This window comes from Alexandromys fortis, unplaced genomic scaffold, assembly GCF_014885135.2.
Source record: "Alexandromys fortis isolate MF-2015 unplaced genomic scaffold, M_Fortis_MF-2015_v1.1 scaffold_15, whole genome shotgun sequence".
In the NCBI taxonomy this organism is placed as follows: Eukaryota; Metazoa; Chordata; class Mammalia; order Rodentia; family Cricetidae; genus Alexandromys; species Alexandromys fortis.
In genome coordinates this window covers 2,025,984-2,038,845 of record NW_026067911.1, presented here as the reverse complement: position 1 = coordinate 2,038,845, position 12,862 = coordinate 2,025,984, and the positions used below count along the sequence as shown (strand labels likewise).

Sequence of the window (12,862 nt, the reverse complement as noted above, 5' to 3'; positions counted from 1 at the left end):
AATTAACCTTAATTTGTTTTTGATTTTTTTCTTTTTTGTTTTGGTTTGGTTTTTTCGAGACCAGGTTTCTCTGTAGCTTTGGAGCCTGTCCTGGAACTAGCTCTTGTAGTCCAGGCTGGCCTCGAACTCACAGAGATCCGCCTGCCTCTGCCTCCCAAGTGCTGGGATTAAAGGCGTGGGCCACCACCGCCTGGCTTTAGTTACTTTTCTTTTGCTATGAAGAGACACCGACACCATGACCAAGGCAGCTTACAAGAGAAAGAATTTAACTAGAGGCTCGCTTACAGTTTCAGAGGGTGAGTCCATGCAGGATGGGTTCCTCAGCAGTAGCTGAGAGCTTACATCTGATCCACAAGCACAGGGCAAAGCAGCAGAGAGAGACCTGGGAATGGCAGGGGCTTTTGAAACTCCAAAGCCCACCCCCAGTAACATGCATCCTCCATCCTCCAACAAGGCCACACCTCCTAATCCTTCCCAAACAGTTCCACCAATTGGGGACCAAGTATTCACAAACATATTATGGGGCCATTGTCATTCAAGCCACCACAGCTCTGCAGCTCCCACGGAAAAGCCAGGCACAGCAGCATACATCTGTAACCTCAGTTCTCTTGGGAAGCAGAGACCAGAAGATCCTCTTTGCAACGTGAGGCCAGCCAGCCTAACCAAGACTGCAAGCTCTGGGTTCAGCAAGCAAACCTGCCTGAAAAAATAGGGTGGGGACCGGGTGGTATCACACACCTTTAATCCTAGCACTTGGGAGGCAGAGGTAGGTGAATCTCTGTGAATTCGAGGTCAGCCTGGTCTACAAAGTGAGTTCCAGGACAGTCAGAGCTACACAGAGAAACCTTGTCTTGAAAAACCTAAATAAATCAATAAACAAACAAACGAACCAACACAGTGGGAACTGACTAAAGAAGAAACCCAGCAGAACCTCTATATGCATGCAGACAGACAGAACACACCTACGAATATCGGGAGCCTTAACCCAAATCCAGCCAAAGCTAAAATTCTAAGACCTTTCTCTTTAAGTCTTTTTATTTTTTTCCGAAATCAACGAATTTATTTTTGCTCTATTTTGAAAACTAAATAGAGTTACCATGTGTTTTAGGCAGTGAGCATAAGTTATCTATCTGCTTTCAAAACTGATAAGAAATTTTAAAAAAAAATCTAGATCTTTTTGCCCCATCTGCTGCGAGAATGAAGACCAATCTCAGCAATCAGACTCTCGACATCCCAGAAAATGTGCACATCACTCTGAAGGGGCACACAGTCATTGTGAAGGGGCCCAGAAGAATTCACCAGAGCTGAGTCTCCTCAGAAAGAAGAAGAGGCTCCGGGTTGACAATGGTCGGGTCAGAAAGGAGCTGGTCACTGTCACAACCATCTGCGGCCACGTTCAGAGCTCGATCAAGTGTTACACGGGGCTTCCTCTACAAGATTAGGTCCGTGCTTGCTCACTTCCCATCAAGGTCTTTATTCAGGGGAAAGGGTCTTTGGTTGAAATCTGAAATTTCTTGGGTGAAAAATACATCCACAGGGTTCGGATGAGGACAGACATTGCTCGTTCTGTCTCTCAAGCCCAGAAAGATGAATTAATCTTTGAAGGAAATGATATTGAAATTGTTTCAAACTCGGCAGCTCTGATTCAGCAAGCCACAACTGTTAAAAACAAGGCTATCAGGAAGTTTTTGGATGGTGTCTATGTGTCCGAAAAGGGAGCCGTGCAACCGCCTGATGAGTGATGTCTAAGTGACCCAGCTCCAGAAACAAGAGCCTGAACTTTAAGTATGATTTGGGCTGTCTTTTGGGACAAGAAAAGACTTATATTGAAAAAAAATCTCTAGAAAAAAGGGCAATGATTTCAGGCTAATCTGTGTGCCAAACTTAATGAGCCAAGGTGAACTCTAAAATAATTGTTATTTTCAAATTTTTTTTAATTTCATAAAATGACTCACTAATACAGTCTATTATAGAATATTCTGACAACCAAAGACCACACACACATAGTTACACAACTTTAAATTTCTACAGGAATAATTTATTGTGGCCATAGTTTTCTATGACTTGTGCTCTGAGTTAATGGTTTGTTCTGAGAAATTTCCAAGGCAATGACCAGAGCTCATCTGAACAACTGTGTAATAATGTTCAGAAGTGGCCTGCATATAACGTCTTCATCCACAACTATCAATGGACACTTTTACAGCTTCCAGTTTTCAGACTTTACAGGAAACAGTGCAACAAAAGCAGATGTTCCTTTCGTCATGCCTTTTCTTGAGACAGCCTCTCACTGTTTAGGCAAACTGTCCTCAAATTCAAAATTCTCCTGCAGGAGCCTCCTGTGTGTTGGATTTGCAGGTGTGCAACATCGTGCCCTGCACTCAAGTATTTCCACAGAATTAGAAGATACAGAGTGTATCAGTAAGGCAACAAAATATTCTGTTAACTCTTTATCTGCTTGCCTAAACGAGGGCTTCTATGGCTCATATCCCATCTGAGTCAATGCAGCTTCTCCTGCACAGACAGCACTGGCATCCTTAAGAACCAGTTCCTGCAGTTCCCCACCCAGGGCAGTGCAGACTAACCCTGGGAGCAGTTTGTCCTTCCTCCTTCGCTTCACTTCTTCCCAACCTCTCTCTCTTCTGCACTTGTATGTACCAGTAGCCAGTTGTTCAGAACGTCAGGACACACCTCTCCAGTGTTGGTTCCTCTGCACTCAGATCCGGGGAATGCCTAAGAGGTTTTGGCAGCCGTCAGGGGGGTGCTGATTTCCAAGCCCAAAGGTCAGGGGCTCTCTTTTAAGCAACGGCACTCGTTACTAAGCCAAGCCACCGTGTTCATTACAAGAGAAGACTTGCTTGCATTCCGTTTTTATTGGCCGAAAGAAAACCCTACCATGCTTGGCTTCTTGCATGGTCTATAAATAGATGTTCTCATTCAGCAGAAAGGAAGCAGAAATACGATAAGTTTTACATAAGGTTCAGGGTCACCGTGGAACACCCACACCAACTCTCTCTGGCGTTGCAGCAAGCCTTAGCCAAAACTCCCCACCTGGCAACTGTGGAAGAGAACTGTAGGAGAACCGGTGTCCAAAGAGATCAGAGAGTATTTTTAGACTTCTGTGGAGCCAAGAGTCTTCCTTTTAGGTGTGGGTTTCACCAATTAAAATTCAATGATCAGTTTTCCAAATTTCATTTTAAATAACTCTTATGGAAATACTCATAGTGCAAAGCACCTGCGGGGTGGGATGTGGGGGTCCATGGGGCCCCTGTAACCAGGACCATGTGCTTGAATCATCCCAGCTCTGTTTTCGTTGGTGTTCCTACCTGTTTCCTGTTGTGCCCTGGGTCTTCTCAAGCCGCAGGTTGTAAAGGCTCCTGCTGTCTGGCCCTGGAGGAATGCTCACCCTTACACACTGCCAGTAAGCACAAATGCCAGGTAGTGAGTCAGGCAAGGGCAGTTGAAGATGACATTCCCTGTTTGTGTCCAAGGAAATTTGTTGAAGAATATTTCCTACAGGGTTGAATTTAATTTCACCATGCTAAAGAAATCAAGCTTTCAGAGATTGTGTAAATAGTTTTCTTTTTCTTTTTTTTTTTAATTTATTAAAGATTTCTGTCTCTTCCCCACCTCTGCCTCCCCTTTCCCTCCCCCTCCCCCAACCAAGTCCCCCTCCCTCGTCAGCCCAAAGAGCAATCAGGGTTCTCTGCCCTGTGGGAAGTCCAAGGACCACCCTCCTCCATCCAGGTCTCGTAAGGTGAGCATCCAAACTGCCTAGGCTTAAATAGTTTTCTTATAAGGGTGTAAACAGGGCTCAAGTTTCTCAGTTCAATGTTTTAATTGTCTTTAAATGGTTCAGACGGAAAATGGCCCAGTGGGTAAAGACACTTGCAAGATTGGCAACCTTTAAGTCATATAAAGGCAGATGGAGAGAGCCAGCTCCACAAAATTGTCCTCTGCCCTCCACATGTGTGTTATGGCATTGGTGCGCGCGCGCACACACACACACACACACACACACACATACACACACCAGTAATAATAACTAAATAAATAAAATTGTTTTTAAGAGACTCACTTATTCTCTGAGTTTTCAGACTGACATTCAGATAGATTCCTCATTCTTGGAACACTGTTGTACAATGTCCTGCACTGTGACATAGAAGTAAGTTGAAGGCTTTGTAGGCACGAGGCCTTAGGTTCATTCCCCTGCACCAAATGGATATACAGTATGGAATACCGGCAACTCTCCCTTGAGAAGACCAAACCCAGTCCTCAGGTGCTTTCTTGTGGGAATACCTTTCTGACTCTTAAGCTTCAGACTTCCAATGCACACTAATATCGCTTAATAAACTCAGGCTATGCTTTAGAATACATGTGTATAACAGAACTGAATGAGAATCAAGTTTGAAGCAGATTTCCAAATGCACATAAGAAATTAGAGATAACTTTTAAAATATACTAGTAGATCCAGAGTAGATTTTGAGTGTGATTCTGGTTTATTCTAAAGAATCTAGGCGCCTGCCACATTTTACAATACTCATATCTTATAAACAAATGCTTTAAAATTTCTCATTGTGTTCTGAAGGATTGGTTCAGTGCCATTTAGCCTCATATGCTGTTTGAGTGATTGTGCCGAGGCTAGGGGTGGTGGCACACACCTTTCCTTTGATCCGAGCACTCGGAAGGCAGAGTGAAGACAGATCTTTGTTGAGTTCGAGGCCAGTAAGTTCCAGGACAGCCAAGGCTGTTACAGAGAGAAACATCATCTTGAAAAACAAAACAAAACAAAAAGAAGAGGTAGAGGAAAAAGAAAGAGGAGAAGGAGGAGGAGGAGGAGGAGAAGGAGAAGAAGAAGAAGAAGAAGAAGAAGAAGAAGAAGAAGAAGAAGAAGAAGAAGAAGAAGAAGAAGAAGAAGAAGAAGAAGAAGAAGAAAAGAAAGGGTTTCACTTCATAGCTCAGGCTGCCTTCAGTCTCACAGAGATCCTCCTGTCTCTTTCTTCTGAGTGCTGAACTTAAAATGATTTTAATTATTTCATAATAAAAAGAAAAACTGCATATGTATACACACAGAGACGAGTGGGAATGTCAGGTGTTAACGCGGTAGGAGCAGTGACTCATTTCATTCCTGTACAGGGACACTGGGGTTGCTGCTACAGTTATTACTCATTTGCTATTATGGGGGTGTGACAAACGCTGGCCTCCAAACTTTGGACACTTCCACTCTATGGTCAGGAAACCGAAGGCATAGAGATGGCTACTAACTTCCCCAAGCTCACACAGCATTTAAATGACAGAACAGACGTCACTGTTTGGGGATTTCAGAGTGTGAGCCAGCCTAGGTGGGGCTGCCAGGTCTCCCGGCTGGAGCCTTTAATACCAGCCCCTGGAAGAGTGGGACAATACTGTTGTGAGTTTGAAGTGAGCCTTGGTAACACCGTGAGTTCAAGTCCTGCCTGGGCTACATCGCAAATCCCTGTCTCCAACAGACAACAAAGAACAGGAACAAGATAGCAACAGTAAGCCTCAAATACTAACGCAGTTGACAGCAGAGGGACATGACCTGGTCATACAGTGCTGGGGGCTGAACCCAGGGCTTCGTGCATGCTGGAAAACCACTCTACCAGTTGAGCGACATCCCCAGACCCTTGTGTGTTTTTGTTTTGTTTTGTATTTTCTGAATGTTCAGGAATTCAAAGTGAAAGTGTGCTGGGCTTGTTAAAATATATAAGCAAAAGATTATTGTTCGTAATCTAGTCACGGCAACGTTTTCCAAATGACAGGTCTTGACCCATTTTGTCATTAACTAAGTTTAGTTAGCAGATTCAGAAGGCGTTTTTTTTAATTTGGAAAGATACAGTATAACAAAAGAGAATACAAACTAGGAATGAATTCATAAGCCAAGAGCTTTGTGTGTTGGGAAGCTTTGTTTACTGATGTATATACAAGTGTGTGTGCTGGATTACCTTGGAAAACGTGCTTCTGACTCTGGGTTTAGACTTTAAAAGGCTTGAAAGCAATCACATTTATTTACTTGTTTCTTTGAAAATACTGCTAGGACAAGAACATTTCATGGCAATCAGATGTTAAACTGAAGGGACTCCATTTATGCTTGCATAAAAGACCCACGAAAGGAAAGTAATGTTATTGAAATCTTTAAGGTACAAAATTCACTGACTAGTCAATGACTATTGACTGTCTTGACATCTCTACAACTAAAGGGAAAAGGTGAGGCTAGCCAAACAGTCTGTAAATGAAATATTGACTTCTCCTGTTTATCCTACTTGTAGAAACCCTATTACATCCACTGAACAAAAGTGAATTGAATTGAAAACTTCCTCTCATACCATATACTAGGCCACAGGTTTGCTATTAACTTAGGATAGATATGTAGCTAATATTTAGTCCTTGATGCTAGGAGTTTGAGATTTATAAGAGACATATTTTTATGAGAGTATAGAATTAGCAGTACTAACGGGCACTTTTGCCTCCCAGCAAGCTAATGTTTTCTGTGTCTCAACAGAGACTTTGCTGGGCTCATCTCTACTTTTTTTTCATCCTGCTTATTTTGTAGTTTATCAGGCTCATGATTTTGTCACATCTGCAGGCAAGCTTTGCACGTCCTTAGGCAATCTTGGCTGTTTGGGTAGCTGGTATACACTAGTAGATGCCCCCAGCAGCGCGGCGTTTTCCTGTCCATCTGTAGCTCCACCCCAAATGAAACAGGCACTGTTGAAAATGGACCAGAGCTCTCACACACAGTCATAATAGTGATAAATGAAATGGAAAAAATTGTTTCTTTATTACAGTAATTACAGTGTGTGTATCTGCATGCATGTGCGTGCGTGTGCGTGTGCGTGTGTGTGTGTGTGTGTGTGTGTGTGTAGGTTGTACATGTGAATGTAGAGGTTAGAGAACAACTTGCAAGAGTTGAACTCTGGGAATTGAACTTAGGTTTAGCACAAGTGCCTTTATCCCGTGATCCATCTCACCGGCCCCTAGAAGAAAATGTTTTGAAATCTAGGGTTACTAGACAAAACCAAACCAAACCAATGACACTTGCCACTGTACTTCTTCTTTTAGAAGCCCAGCTCTTAATTTCAGGTAACAAGAATTTATACTTTCTCATCGTTTTTCTCACTGTGCTGTGCGGTTTCCTAGTTAGTTGAATGTTTGACCTTTTTAACTGCCTTCCTTCTTAGGCAAAAAATAAAATGTGAAGTTTCCTTCTTGGAAAGAATGCCTGGCTTCCTCTAGAGCTTTGAGTGTGCCTTGCTCTGGGCTGCAAAGGAGCCCAGCTCTTCTCTGGAGGGCTCCCTGACTGTAGCGTCATCCTGTGCTCAGTCACTGGTCATGCAGAGGCGTGTAAGGATCAGAGTCTATATGTCCCACATTTATGGCTTATCACCCAGTAGAAGAGGGATAAATTCTTGTACACAGAGCCAACCCTGGACATTTGTGTGAAGTTCTCACTATTGGACTTTATCACTTAAAGACACATATTTAGATCCAGGCCTGGTGATATTCACCGTAACCTCTGTCAATTGGTTGGGCCAACATAGGAGAATTACTGAACCCTAGGATTTTGAAACCAGCGACCATTTGGAATGGGGAGAGTACCCATGCAGGCCCTGAGGCGCTGTTCTTCATGTGGACATTTTTATATTGATAATAACAGAAATAAAATAATGCCATCAAAAATAACCTCCACAGTATTTTCATATAGAAAGCTGGCGCCTTTGTGGTCCTGGGTGTCTTATGCACTTTGTTGTTGTTAGGACTGGGCACCAACACAGGGCTTGGCCCCAACCAGTGCCTTTGCTTGAAGGATCAAGAAGACAAAATTAATAAGTTGTTCCCCAGAAATGTCCTTTACCAAGAGCACACTTTTCCCTAAGAAGATAATTCTTAGTAGAAAAGGGAAAAAAAGTTTATATTTCCCAACCTCCATGAAAACTGTTTATAAAGCAAGAGTAGAAAACAGAAACACAAGGCATGCAACTTCCAGGAAACCAGAGGTGCTGGAGTACCAGGCCTGTTGGGACGCAGTGTGACTGACTTCTCTCTATTCTCTGTCCATTTTCATGGAGAAATGGCTTTACTGGGTCTTTTTTTAATGAGAAATTTCTGCCAATTCTCATTTTAAAAAAACAATATAAGCTATTACAAAGGATATCTTACAAAGTATGGCTTTATTTTTCCTTTGAGGCTAGCTATCACTAAGTAGCTCCCGCTGGTCTTAAACTCCAAATTCTCCTGCCTCAGCCTCCACAGTGCTGGCCTTACAGGCTACATCACACCCGATGAAGGAATTGTATCTGTGGACAAGTGCTGAAGTTGGTCCAGTGTTCCCCATTTGTGTCCTGCTCCCATGGTTTCTTTATAACAAGGCTGCTGTCCTTGCTGCATTTATCTATCTGTCTGTCTATCTATCTATCTATCTATCTATCTATCTATCTATCTATCTATCTATCATCTATCCATCTATCATCTATCTATCTATCTATCTATCTATCTATCTATCTATCTATTTGTTTATTCCTCTGCTTGATTGTTTGTTGTGACAAGGTCTCCTGTAAGCCAGGCCAGTTTGAACTCCTGATCATCCTTCCAAGTGTTGAAATTACAGGTGCGCATTACTGCTATTTCAAAACTTGGAGGAGGCGGGTTATTTGCTTGTTTGTTTTTGTTTGCAGAGAACAGAATGAAAACTCACAGAATAAAAGCAAACAAGCAAATGAGTTAAACCAGAATGAAATGTTTCATTAAACTAAAAAAAAAAAAATCAAAACAAAAGATTCCCTGAGTGGCATCTTTCCCATCTCTGCCCAGTTGTGTCTCCCCGAACCTGAAACACCCTCCTCACAACCAGTATGTACTTAAAGCAAAGCAAAACATTTTAATCAAATTCACATGCAGATTAGATGGGCTCTGACCGATGTCTCTTATCATCATCGGCCAGAGCTGGGCTTCTGCCTTGCTTTATAGAGTTTTAGAATAATTTGCTTTGATGCACCTTTCATATCATTGTGAAATAGAACCTTTAAAAATATATTTTAGAAAGTAAATTCCCTATCTTCGTATTAGCTTGGAAAGCTTTAGTCAGTAAAAGTTTTTAAAGTTATTTATTTTGTATTTTTCGGCTTTGAAATTCCTCTTATATTCCTGTTGTATTGGAAATTGGGGGGGGTACAATTAAATTTTACCTGTATTTCTGGGTAATTTGACTTTTTATCCTAAATATTTTAAACAAGTCTGAAGTCTGTATCATCTGTGGTTACCTTTCAAAGTGTCTCATGGAGACAATAAAATCAAAATTAGTAAGGGTGATTAATGCCCCCCAAAAATGTGGTAAAATTGAAAATACCTTTTAGTGTTTGTTTGTTTGTTTTTAGTTGTTGTTTTTTGGTTTACAGATAACCTTTAAAAGTAGGGTCAGCAAGATGGCTCAGCTGGTGAAGGCTCTTGTAGCCAAGTCTGAGTTTGATGCCCTGACCCACCCAGTAGAAAGTGAGAACCAGTTCCTGACAGCTATCTCTGACCACCACACACTCGCCATGCCACAAAGGTGACCCTATTACACACACACACCACACAAACACACAAACATATACCACGCCACACACACAAACATACACCACACTACACACAACACACATACCACATACATAAACACAATAATAATAAATGAAATATAAATAATAAATGAAAGATAAAAATTAAAGCACTTCTAGAAATTAATAATATAGCAGAAATAAAAGCTAACTAGAGAACTTGAAGGAATTTTTAGAAAAGAAAGCAAAAACCATTTTTAAAGTAGAGAAAAAACAATTGATCATCAGTCTAAATAATACAAGATCCAAATAGTGAGCATTGAAAAACGAGGAGCAGCTGGGTATGCTACCATGCTACCGAAGAGATGGGATCCCTGGTGGTGGAAGGAAGTTCAAGAGTTCAAGGCAGCCTGGGGTACTACAGGGTGAGTTCAAAGTCAGCCTAGACATACAATAACAAAGAAACTAAATAAGTAAATGCAAAACCAAAATAACATAAATAAAATGGAGAGAAGAGAAAGTGGGCAAACATCATGGCAGTAAGTGACTCGCGTAAAATGTTGGCAAGGAGGAATTCCCAAAGGGATGCTAGAGGAATAGCAATGGTGAGCTGGGGATGTCCGGCCAGGGCATCAGGCTCCAAGGAAAGATTTGTGAGAAAGAAAGCAGCAAGAAGGAAGGGAGGGAGCTGAGCCTCCGAGACAAGCACTGGTTCTTTGGAGGCGAGAGATGGCAAAGCAATAGGTTAGCCAATTGTGTCTGGCCAAAGGGAAATGCTCTGGAATGGGTGTTTCAAGCTTCTGTAAAATGCCTGGAAAATTAATTGAGTCTTTTGTTGATAGAATTTTCTTTTATAAGAATTAAAACTAAAAGGGGGAGATATTTTTTTCCAGAAGAAAGAATATACTGTATACTCTAAAAGTATCTAAACTGAGATGCATTACCCAAGACCAAGTCTTCAATCAGTAATATTTTGGGGGCTGAGGAGTAGAGCAAAGTTCAGTTCTACTCCAAAGACTTAGTTCCTGGCTTTAGAGTCCTTATTACATATCTACAGCATTGTATCACTCTGTGTGTGTGTGTGTGTGTGTGAGAGAGAGAGAGAGAGAGAGAGAGAGAGAGAGAGAGAGAGAGATCTGGGCTCACTGATCAGGCTAAGTTGGCTGGTTTGATGCCCTTGTATCTGCCTCCCCAGTCTGATCAGGCTAAGTTGGCTGGTTTGATGCCCTTGTATCTGCCTCCCCAGTGCTGGAATAGCAGGCATGGGCCACCATACCTGGTGTTTTGAAGGGCTTCCTGCCTACTAGGTAAGAACTTTACCTGCTAAGCAACGTCCTCGAGCCCATTTTTGTACTTCAGCTAACTTCCTTTTCCTTCCTTCTTAAGCAGCACCTCCCACCCAACCGTCCTCAAGTTCCTCCTCAATTAACTGTAATTACACTAATTTGTTTTCATGTCACAGTTAAGAGCTCGAACTTTAGAACTGGAAAGATTGAGTCGAATGCTAACGTGACTCTTTATTTGCTATATACTTCAGTTGAGTGGCAAAATATAGCACAATAATGTCTATCTTAAAGGGGTAATGGTCGGGTTCAATGAAGCCATATAGAGAGCTGCCATGTTCTCGGCAAGCCCTTAATTACAACGAAGCTTCACAAGCCTTTACCGCTAACGTCATATTAGGCATGAGATTCATTTCTTAGTATTTCCTGCTTTTTGAAACTGAACTCTGAGTAGTTATTGGATCATAAAATTAATCCACTAGATCATGATGAACATTTGAAGACCTGATAGCAAGCAGCAGCGAGCAAACCCAAACTTTGTGCAAAGGGCTTGATTTCAGTGCTCAATACATGTTGGCCTGGATGCTATTTGGATGTAGTGATGACTCTTGCCTTTTAAATAAAAGCAAAGTTATAGAAAGATATATAGAAATTTTGTAAATAATTGTATCAATTTCTCAAGTCTTTTTTTTCTTTTAGATTAAGACAGGATCTCAGTTTTTTATTTATTTTGGTTGGTTGGTAGGTTGGTTGGTTGGTTTGTTAGTTATTTTTAAAGACAGGGCTTCTCTGTATAGCCCTGGCTGTCCGCTATGTGCCTATAATTCCAGCACCCCTGAGGCAGAGGCAGGCAAATTTCTGTGAGTTCGAGGTCAGCCTGGTCAATAGACCAAGTTTCAGGACATCCAAGGCTACAAAGAAAAATTCTGTCCTGGAAAAAAAATGATAGAATCTCACTATGTAGTTCTGGAACTCACAGAGATCTGCCTACCCCTGCCTCTCAAATGCTGCTTAAAGGCCCACACCACCATGCCTGCCTCAAATTCTTTGCTAAAATAGTAATTATATATTTATAAAAATCCAAGGTCAAGTCTATGTTCCATCAAGAAAATATCTGATTCTCAAAACTACAGATGTCCCAAATGTACTTTCTGTAATCTTTGGAATTCTAGTTCATTTTCCTTTTAATACCTGAAAAATAAAATTCTGAAGTTTATATATTTAGTTCATAAAAGGTCTTTGTTAAAATTTTCACATTTTAGCTGGCCATGGTGGCATATTTCTATAATCCTAGCACTCAGGAGGCAGAGGCAGGTAGAGCTCTGTGAGTTCAAGGCCAGCCCTGTGTACATAGCAAGTTCAGGCCAGGCGGGACTATGTAGTGAGAAATTGCCTTAATCTTCCACCTCCCCCACCCCAAAAAGCATATTATGAAAGAAGACCTATTCCCATCACTAGACCCAACAATTCTCCAGTAAATGAATTAGGGCTCCCAGTAGAAATGGGTAATTCCACAGCGCAGGAAGGAAAGTATACAATGAGTCTGAAGACAGATTTCAAGATGGGCAAAGTTGGTGAACTCATACACAAAATTGAAGAGGTCCCAGTCACTAAATCAGGAGCAAATTAAGACTCAAACATTTAGAAAAATAAGTTACTCTAAAATCAGGGCAGGAAATACAAAGAACAAGTCAAGAGCATTTCATAAAAACAGAAAGCAAAGTATTAAGATGTAATAAACGAGGAGTACATTAGAACACACAAAAGCCAGGGCTGAGGGTGCAACTCAGTGATATAGGATGCTTCCCGGCACACACAATGCCTATCTAAACAGTGCAAAAGAAGATAAAAGACCTGAAAGCGGTGTGAATGATAAAGCGCAGCAATCTCAGCAAAATGTCAGAGTTCAGTATGGCAGTGTAAGGCTGCAGGCCAGTTACTCAGCACGTCCGACAGAAGGGATCTGAGTTCCAGACCAATCTGAGCAACAGTCGGCTGGGTAACAAAGTTTGTTATGGAACAAGTATC

General features: G+C 41.6%; 1 pseudogene; it reads left to right on the top strand.

Moving 5' to 3' along the window:
* Window positions 1-1,197: 1,197 nt before the first annotated feature.
* LOC126499329 (60S ribosomal protein L9-like) lies at window positions 1,198-1,742 on the top strand (annotated as a pseudogene).
* Window positions 1,743-12,862: the final 11,120 nt, after the last annotated feature.